The 9011-nt window shown below is 49.7% G+C and overlaps 1 long non-coding RNA gene across 2 annotated transcripts; it reads right to left on the reverse strand.

The window, feature by feature from the left end:
* Nucleotides 1-3488: 3488 nt before the first annotated feature.
* LOC308634754 lies at nt 3489-8733 on the reverse strand. 2 transcript variants are annotated; one of them, XR_014019078.1, is made up of 3 exons: nt 8618-8733; nt 7132-7253; nt 3489-5205 (listed from the first exon to the last, which is right to left on the reverse strand). It is a non-coding gene; the product is annotated as an uncharacterized lncRNA (long non-coding RNA). The 2 variants fall into 2 exon arrangements; XR_014019079.1 differs by having other exon boundaries at nt 7132-7264; nt 7982-8695.
* Nucleotides 8734-9011: the final 278 nt, after the last annotated feature.

Genomic DNA, 9011 nt, shown 5'->3' on the forward strand with positions numbered 1-9011 from the left:
CCCCAGGGTTTGCAATAGAGGGATCTGCTAGCACCCTGAGGGCTAACAATGAAAGGGCAGGGAATGATTTCTGAATCCCAGCAGGATCAGAGCAGCCATGACCACAAGCCAGCAATTACTGACCTCCAGTCAGTCAATCCTGGGGCAGATCATATTTTTCAAATGGCTGCTTCAATATCTCCCCTTCTACAAAGTCTTTTTCTACTGCTTCAACTTCTTGAATCTGGATATAGTTGTGATTACAGCAGAAGTGACACTGTGATTTTAAATGTTAGGTCATAAAAAAAGAGGCCACCTAACCTCTCCGGGATGCTCTCTTGGAAGGTGGCCACCATGCTGGGAGGAAGCCCAAGAAGCCATGTGGAGAGGCCACATACAGGTGACTCCAAGCTATCACAACTGAGCTCCCAGCCCAGAGCATCCATTGTAACACATGTGAGTGAGGGAGACTTCAGATGGGTCCATCCCCAGCCTCTGCGTCTTCCAGCCTGAGATCCCAGCTGCTGTGGAATAGAGGCAAGCCATTTCCACATGTACCTTCCAAATTTGTGACCCATGGATCTATAGGCAAATTCAAGCACTGGTTGTTTTAGGCTATGGTATAATGAGTTGTGCAGAATTATTAAGTGCAACACCTCACACTGGCTGAACTCAGCCAGGAGCCAGTGAATGAGTGTATTCTATGCTTCCATCCATAGGGACCACACTCACAGAGCACGTGACAGGGTAGAAATGGGTGGTGACTGAAGATGAAGGGGCAAGGGAGGAACTAGGGAACATAGAAGGCAATGGCTTTAGGACCAGGGACCTGATGGGTACTGCATCCAGCCTGGCAGATCTAAAGACCCTTTCCTACATCAAAAGGTTAGTCCCTCTGACCTGCTCAATTGTCCCAACTGCCTAAGTATCTTTTGCATCTCCCATCTGCCTTCCCCATCCCTCGCCCAATCCAATCTTGCCCATGCAGCCTGAGAACCTGACACCCCTCTTTTCTGATCACCACTGAAACTCAGAACCACGCTGCCTCCCTGTCCTGTTCAAACTCCTGAGACAGTGGAGGCTCAGCAGTGGACATGGAAAATGGGAGGTGAGTGTGACAGCTGCCCTCAAGCTACCCCAGCCTTGCCCTCCTCCTCTGGCCTGGAATTTTCCCCTCACCACACTTCTGCAGCCTCCTCATCACAAACCCTCCAGAGAACCAAACCACTGCCACTGAAGCCCTTTGCCTCCTGTACTCCACCCCAAAATACCAAAAACAGGAGAATTTGAGGCAGTAGCTGAGTAAGAGGGCTAGTACAGATGAGATCCACATCCCCCAAAACCTAGCAGGGGCTTCTCCAAATTCCACATGCTGTGCACCTTCCTTCTGAAGGGCTGGGCAGGGTCACCGCTATGCTAGGAAGTCATTACCTATTCAAGGATATCCCCTGCTCCCGAGCCACAGCTTCTCCTGAGTGCTGCCCTCCCCACCTCCAGCTCCCGGGATCTTAGCTATTCACTTACTGAACCATGACTGCCCCGTGAGCAGGGCCGTGTCTTCTTATTGTTCCTAATAAAACAATAACTACACATGGTATTTCAGTGGCTGTTAATAAAAAAAAAATCTTCACATTTTCTTATCATGAAAATTGAAGCGCAGAGAAGGGAGGTGACTTGCCCAAGGTCACCCAGGTGGCAAGGAGTAGAGCCAGGATTGGAGGTCAAGCCTCCCCCCCCCCATAGAATGGTTGATCACATCTCCAGATCCAGCACGTGGCTGAACAAGGAGAAGGCACTCGATAAATATTTGGGGAACTGCACCAAACCTTAGCAGATTCCTATTGCATGAATAAAGCTCTGATAACGAATAGAAACCAGAGCACCTCGGTGATTTCCAATTCAAACGCTGTCATCCGCCCCATGAATTCTGATGCACTGATGTCTTTTGTTTTTTGGAGGGGTTTTGTTGCTTTCAGCAAGGAGAGTTAGCGGGAGGAGGTACGCGGAGGTCGCCTAGGGAATCGATTCTACACAGCATTTCAGATGAGAGATGGGGAAACGTTTTAGAACAAATAGATGCTGGTTATCACAACACCACCAAGAGGAAGATGCGCCAGGATTTGGGGTCCCATTTAACAGATGAGAAAACTCTGGCCCCAGGACTCAGGGGATATGTTTGAGGTCACCCAGAGAGGGACCAACAGCAGCTGTCTTGACACTCAGGCTAGGGTGGGGATTCTTGTATTTCCTCTGCTACCACCACCTCCAAAGTGACTTGCTCTGAACATTATGGCCTCATGGATGGACAGAGGGCTCAACTCTAGGAAAGGCATATGGCAGTGTCACTACATCAGAAGGCCAGGCTCTGAATGCAGATAGAGATCCTGAAAACAATCCTCCCTGAGGCAGGAAGCACATTGCCCCAAACCCAGTACCTTTTCTCATTTCTCTTCTTCTGCATACAGCAGGCAGATAATCAGAGCATGCAGACTGACTATCCTTCACCAATGATGCCTTGCAGAGCAGAAGGAGGGAACCAAGCAATCCATATGCCTCTTGGTGACACCGAATTGGTGACACTCTCTGGGCATGGGGTTCCCAGAAGATTGCAGCCCTCAATGATGCTCTCTTCCAGAAGTGCCTAGAAACTCCCCTGCCCATCTTCTGGGATGGAAGGAGTTGGAACAGAGGGCACCCAGCACGAAGCTAAGGCAAAAGTTCTCTTGTCCTTTGACCTTATAACCTTGGGCAAATCACATTTCCTTGCAACTCTATTTCTGCATTGGTCAAATGATGCTCAGACTACCCACTTGGAGTAAATGTGTACCTCCAGAGATTAAATGGTGACACAATACTACACCTGTTTTATCACCACTGTGCTTCCCCTATTACAGCTTAGCCCCACCCCTGCTATATGACTAGCTCCCAGCCCTGCTCCTGACTGGAGCTGTCCAGAGCCAGTCCTCAGGGCTGGAGGTCAGCCACCAGGCCTAGGCCAGAGAAAAACCAGTGGGCCAGCCTGGATGGCTAAGTGTCGTTGCCTATGGCAACTGGCATCAGACTGCATCCAGAGTACAAGGTCAATGTCTTAACTGAGGAGGGAGCCGAGCCAGTTTCTCAGCAGCAGTAATAAGCTTCAACACAGAAGGAAGACAAGGAAGGGGTCAGGAACCACAGAGACCAGGCCAGTCAAGAGGCCAAGAGTAGTGTGGGGAGGCCAGCAGCTTAGGAAGAAGGCCAGGAGCCAGGCCCCTTCTTGTTAGGAGAGAACCACACATGGCATAGCTCAGACTGCCAGGGGTCTATGTGGCCAGAGTCTAGAGTAAGCCAGGCATCCATGACCAAGAGTGTGGCCAGCACCCACACTCTGGGTCAGCCTGGGAGTGTCATGTTCTGGAGTATCTGTGTGTACACCTATACCTGACTTGCCTGGTCCCCCACCTCCAAAAATGACTTGGAGCCTTTACACATCTATGAGAGATTTATAAGGATACATAAAAGACCACAATAGAACATAAATTAGAAATGGATAGGGACATAAGAAGAAAACAGAACAAAGGATATTAAATGCCAAAAATCTTACTAATTCCAAAACAAAGACTCTAAAGTCTTAAATATTGTTTCAAAGTGTCAAAACCTTAAAACTAAGATTTCTGGTAGCAAGTGCAAAAGAGAAATATAATCATTTACATAAGTAACAAGGACAAGTAGCAGAGGCTGGACCACCAGAAGTCTGGGCGCCCGAGGAGCCCACTACTACCCAGAGCTGCTCCTGAAACCACAGCTAAAGGTGGCCCAGCATCTTGCCACACTGCTGGCACCCACCTGAGGCAAAAGAGTATCAAGCTGTGTATGACTGCTCTCGCCCCCTGTCTGGACCTTTCAACCCCTGGATAGTGCCTCTTCCTCCTTTCTCTGTGTTGATCTTGCTGCCTAGACTCAGGGACATGGGTCTCCTAGGTGGTTCCCAGCTAGGGCAGAGTCAGCTTGGAGAGGAGCAGCAGGTGTCCTGTGGACAAGTCACTCCTGGATACAAAAACACTAAAGTCAGCCTGAGTGTCTTAGAGCAGAAAAGGTTCTTAGACATCAGTTGACACAACTCCTTCCTCTTACAGATAGCAAAAGTGAGGCCCAGGAAGAGAAGGGAGTGATCCAAAGTCACATAGCTGGGTAACTCCAGAAGTCCTGAGTCAGGAGAAAAAAGGCCAGACCAGTAGGAAACATCATCCTCCAGAGGCTGCCATGCTGGGGGGAAGCTCAAGTTGCACACAGAGGCCATGACTAGGCCCTGATGGAGCCAATCCCAGCAGAGCTCAACCATCTGGCCTCTCCAGCTATTTTTCCAGCCAAGGCCCCAACACCATGGAGCAGAGCCACATCATCCATGCCATGGTCTGCCTGAAACTTGACTTGCAAAATCTGGGCACATAATACTTGCACTTGCATTGCAAGGAGTTGCTGGGAAGGCCAGATGGCTGTGCTCTGCTGGGACTGTCACCAGCAGGGCCTAGTCATGGCCTCTGTTTGCAACTTGAGCTTCCCCACAGCATGGCAGCCTTTGGAGAATGATCCTTCCTATTGAAGTAATGGCTCAGGACTACAAGAGCAAATGTTTTAGTGAGCAACATGGAAGTCATGCCAGCTATATTGTCGTAGTTTCTCTTTGGTCACATTCAGTGTGGTGAAGAAGTCAAAAGGAAATTAATGAGACAGCAGCCATGATTTTAAACCACCACAATCGCATTGGTGGCTCAGCAATCTGCAAAATGCACAACAGGAATCCCTCCCCGAAAGGTCCACAGAGGCTGAGTGGAGTCACAAACACTTAGGACCCACCCAGATGTTCACTTCCTGTGCCTCTGGCCTCTTGCACCCCACCATTAAGTCTGATATCCTCCCCCAAAATGATCAGGAGATTAGACCTGGTACCTACCAGGGCAGGGGATTCCTAGTCTCTGCTTGCATAGCTCTAGTGACAGGAAGCTCACCACCTCACCAGCAGCATTCTAATCTCTAGGCAGCACAGATAATTAGAAGTACGTCCAAAATCAGCCTGTCCTTTAACTTCTCCCTGTCAATCCCCAGGTCCACAGAGAAGAAGGCAACATGAAACAGGAAAAAAGGGTAAAGACTCCGGGATCAGGAGAAAGTGGCTTTGCTTCAAATCTTGGCTTTGCCCTTTACAGGTTCTTCAGCCTTGGTATCTTTGAGCCTCGGCCTCCTCATCTGTAAAATGAGAATAATGCCCATTATGAAGGGAGGTTGGGAGAGCCACATGCCATAGCACCCGTGAAAACATCTGGTACACTATAGAGGTCAAGGACATGCTATCTCCTCCACGTTCCCCCTTGGACACACCATATTGAGGTGGCTTCTTTAGGCTTACGCACCAGAGACACAATGAGATGATGCAAGTGACTGGCCTGAGGAACCACTGGTACAAAAGGACATGTCCTCTGCCATAGTAGCACCTCATGGTAAGCCAGAGGGGCCAGGCATTCCCAGCTGTCTCATGTCAGCTTCTTGGTACAACTCATTGTCTACTAAGTGTAAAAGAGTCCGTGGTGGGTGGGTGGAGAGATGGATGGATGGGTGATGGACAAGTGAATAGCTTAAATAGGTTTCCAAGTGCCATCAGGAAACACTCATCCCCTTTTAATCCTGGTCCTATTGAATGTCATCTTTTTGGTAAGAAATAGTACAAAATGGATCAGTTTAAACTCAGAAGAGGGCTGATAAAGCACAGATTGCAGGGGTTCTGACTTGGAGGAGAGTGGACCTGGGCGGCTCTGAGACTGCAGTTCTGGCCAGTTCCCAGGTGCAGCTGTGGCCATTGCCCCACAAGTCATGCTTTGAGTCACTCTTGGAGGAAAACAAAATAATTGGCTTCCAGAGGCTTTGCCAAACAAGCTCATGGTCAGACAGAGTCACCTTGCCTGAAAGAAGTCAGCAGGAGAGGAAAGGAAGGTGCCCCTCCAGTCTGGGGGTGCAAAGGAGGCATGACATGGCCCCTTCTCCCATCTCTGCCAATCTTCTGCTCTCATCTCCAGTCTGGACTTTCATGAAAGTCCCTGTGAAACCAGAATGGCTTCACTACAGCAGGGGCTAGAAGACACCACCTCCCTATGGGAGCTCAGGCTGCCCAGAAATCCCAATAAATAGACAAGGTATCCAGAGGCCAGGCAGGCCACTCACCTGCTACAACCCTGGCAGCAAGAAGAAAAAGCCCTGGGAAGAAGAGAGTCCCCTGGCTTCTCAGACACACACACACACACACACACACACACACACACACACACACATACACACACACACACACGGAGGAAGGTCTGACCTCCTCTCTCAGATATCCGCCAGGTCTTACTCACTGTAGGTCCCTTGGCCAATGGTAGCAGAGCCTTGATTCAGGATTTAGCTCAGGCTTTAGCTTGCTGTGTGACCTTAAACATATCTCTTCCCCTCTCTGAGTCTTAGTTTTTTTCAACTGTGAAAGAAGGTAGTTGAACCTGGCCTTGCCTAGGAAAGGGACTCCTATCCCAGGAACCACTAATGTCCTCTTTTTTCTCTCTCTCTTTCTTTCATCCAAAGTCCTGTGACCCAGGACTGAATCTCTAGCAACGAACGAGAGCAATGAGAGGAGCCCAGGCTCCTTTTGTGCACCTGATGCATTATCCTTATCTCATTTTGCCTTAACCTCACACAACCATGATTCTGGGAGTCACCATTCCTGATTTACAGAAAAGGAAACTGAGGAACAGAATAAAGGGAAGAGCCAGGGTTCAGAAGTTAGTGTTTCCACAGATCATCATACACCTTTAAGCTGTGATCTCCACCCCTGACCCAGCCTTGGTCCTCTAGCTCTATGCTGGGGTGGGGGTCACCCTTCCTGAGCAACCTCCATCACCCTCCAAGATCCATGCCCTACAAGGACATGGAAAGACCCAAGGCTGAGGGGTCACCCCGATCAGACTCAGGTGTTCCAAGCCAGGCAAGGGCTTCTACTCCCTCACTCCTGAGAAGGCAATGCCAAGTCGCCAAGTCAGGTTGCTCAGACCCTCCCTCCACAGTGGTCACCCTGAATCGTAAGTGCCCTGGGAGTGCTGACAGGGGCTTCCTAGGCTCCTGCCCCCACCTGGACTTCTCATCACTCACCATGAGTGCTCACATGTGTCCCAGGCCGTGGAGCAAGCCCCACTCAAGCAGTAACAGCATGGCACAAGAAATGGAATGTGTTTGGCTTCTGCACACTTATCCACAATCTTGCAATCCTGAAACTAGAAGGATGCTGTTTTAACTCCAACATACAAGGAAGTTTAGTGTCATTATGGAAAATGAACTTTATCTGGAGTTATGCAGGGTGGCAGCGTGACCTTGTCAGTGCTTGGGGCCTAAAGGTCTCAGCCACAGTAGGCCCGAAGCCTTACCCTTCCACTTTGAAGATGTGCCAGTCACTTCCTACTGCCTGGAACACTTCTCCTCTCCTCTTCTGCCTCCCCCAAATATGCTCATCTCTCATGGCTTCCTTCACCTCATGTGCCCTCCAGGAAGTTGCTCCCAACCCCATTGCCACCCATCTCAATCCCAGCTCCAGGCCTGAATTGCTGAGCTCTGGAACTCAGGTATTCCTTGGGTTGTTTTGTAGGTTCCTCTGCTATTTTTCAGGGTGAGGCAGGTGGCCCAACCAAAAGGCCCTGCGGGGACATCAGACACCATCCAAGACACTGGTTCTTTCACAAGGTCTGTGAAGTTGAAGGCCTTATTTACCAATGACGCCCTCCCTTTTGCAAGCACACTGTGGCACCTTCCAGGGGTGACATGAGATAGCTCAACAGATTGAATGCAGAAGCAAGCACGAGAACACAGCTGTCTCCTCTGAAGTAAATAACTAAAGAGTAGCACAAACCTAGTGATGGTGCTGTTCTGCTCAAATTTCTCCCTTTTAGGAAACACTTATTTTATGAAAAATACGTTACCTATGTTCACGGAATGGTACTTTTGGTACTTTAAAAGTACTCTTGGTACTTTTAAAGAATTAACAAATATTTTATAATTTCTCTATTTCAGTTACTAATATGATAAAAATTGAGAGACAGGTTGTTAGCCATGTAACCGAAACAACTCGGGGCTCCCAGCAACTTAGAAGAGTAAGAGTCCTGAGGCCCAATTTGGGATCCACTGATTGGAGGAGGTTCCCGCCTATCACAGCTGATTGGATGAGGGGTGGAGCCTGACCAAAGGTCAGCCAATCCAAAGGCAGACAGTGTTATGTGAAGAGGCGGGACAGAAAGATGACTTCCGCTGTGCTGTGCAGAGTGAATTAGGCTGGCGGGTCGCCAAGAGGTCTGGGAGAGAAGTCAAGAGGAACTTCGGGACCATGGGGCGGCCACATCTTTGAAGAGGAAGAAGGAACGCGGTAGTTTGCACGGAATAGAATCAAGTTAGAAGCAAGGGACCTGGATATACACAGCGTCACGTGTGAACTGCAGCTCCAGAACGGATGCAACCCGTGCTCCCTGGTTCCCAAAAGGTCTACACCACACACCCGGCTCTGAAACACCCTGGTTTCATTCACCCAGGCTCCGAAGATGGGGCTTGTCATTTGGCCCTCCTCCATTCCTTGAGCCCCTCTGTCCCTTACCATCTTCAGAGCTCAACCAAAATAGCCTTGATGTCTGCGCGGCTCCCGGCCCCTCCGGACCAGCAGCTGAGCAGCAGTTCCTCCCATCATCACCGTGGAGCTGATGAATGCGGCTCAGGGAGCAGGGAGGGCTCTGGAGGGCTGACATCATCACACATGGACAGGCTCTCGACAGGTGCAGCTAATATTAGGACGCTTGCTCCTGCCTCCACCGCTACTGTTATTATTAGTGGTGGTATTAATATCACAGCAGGAAATGGTCTTCAAGGTCACGGAGCTCCAGCGCTTGATTTTATTGAGGGATAAACAGGAAGGCCAGGAGTGGGTCAGAAGCAGAGCTGGAGTCAGCGCTCACTCTCCTGTCCTATCTGCAAAGTCCTAGTGAGACTGTAAG

Source organism: Spermophilus citellus (assembly GCF_964194105.1).
Source record: "Spermophilus citellus genome assembly, chromosome: 15".
NCBI lineage: Eukaryota > Metazoa > Chordata > Mammalia > Rodentia > Sciuridae > Spermophilus > Spermophilus citellus.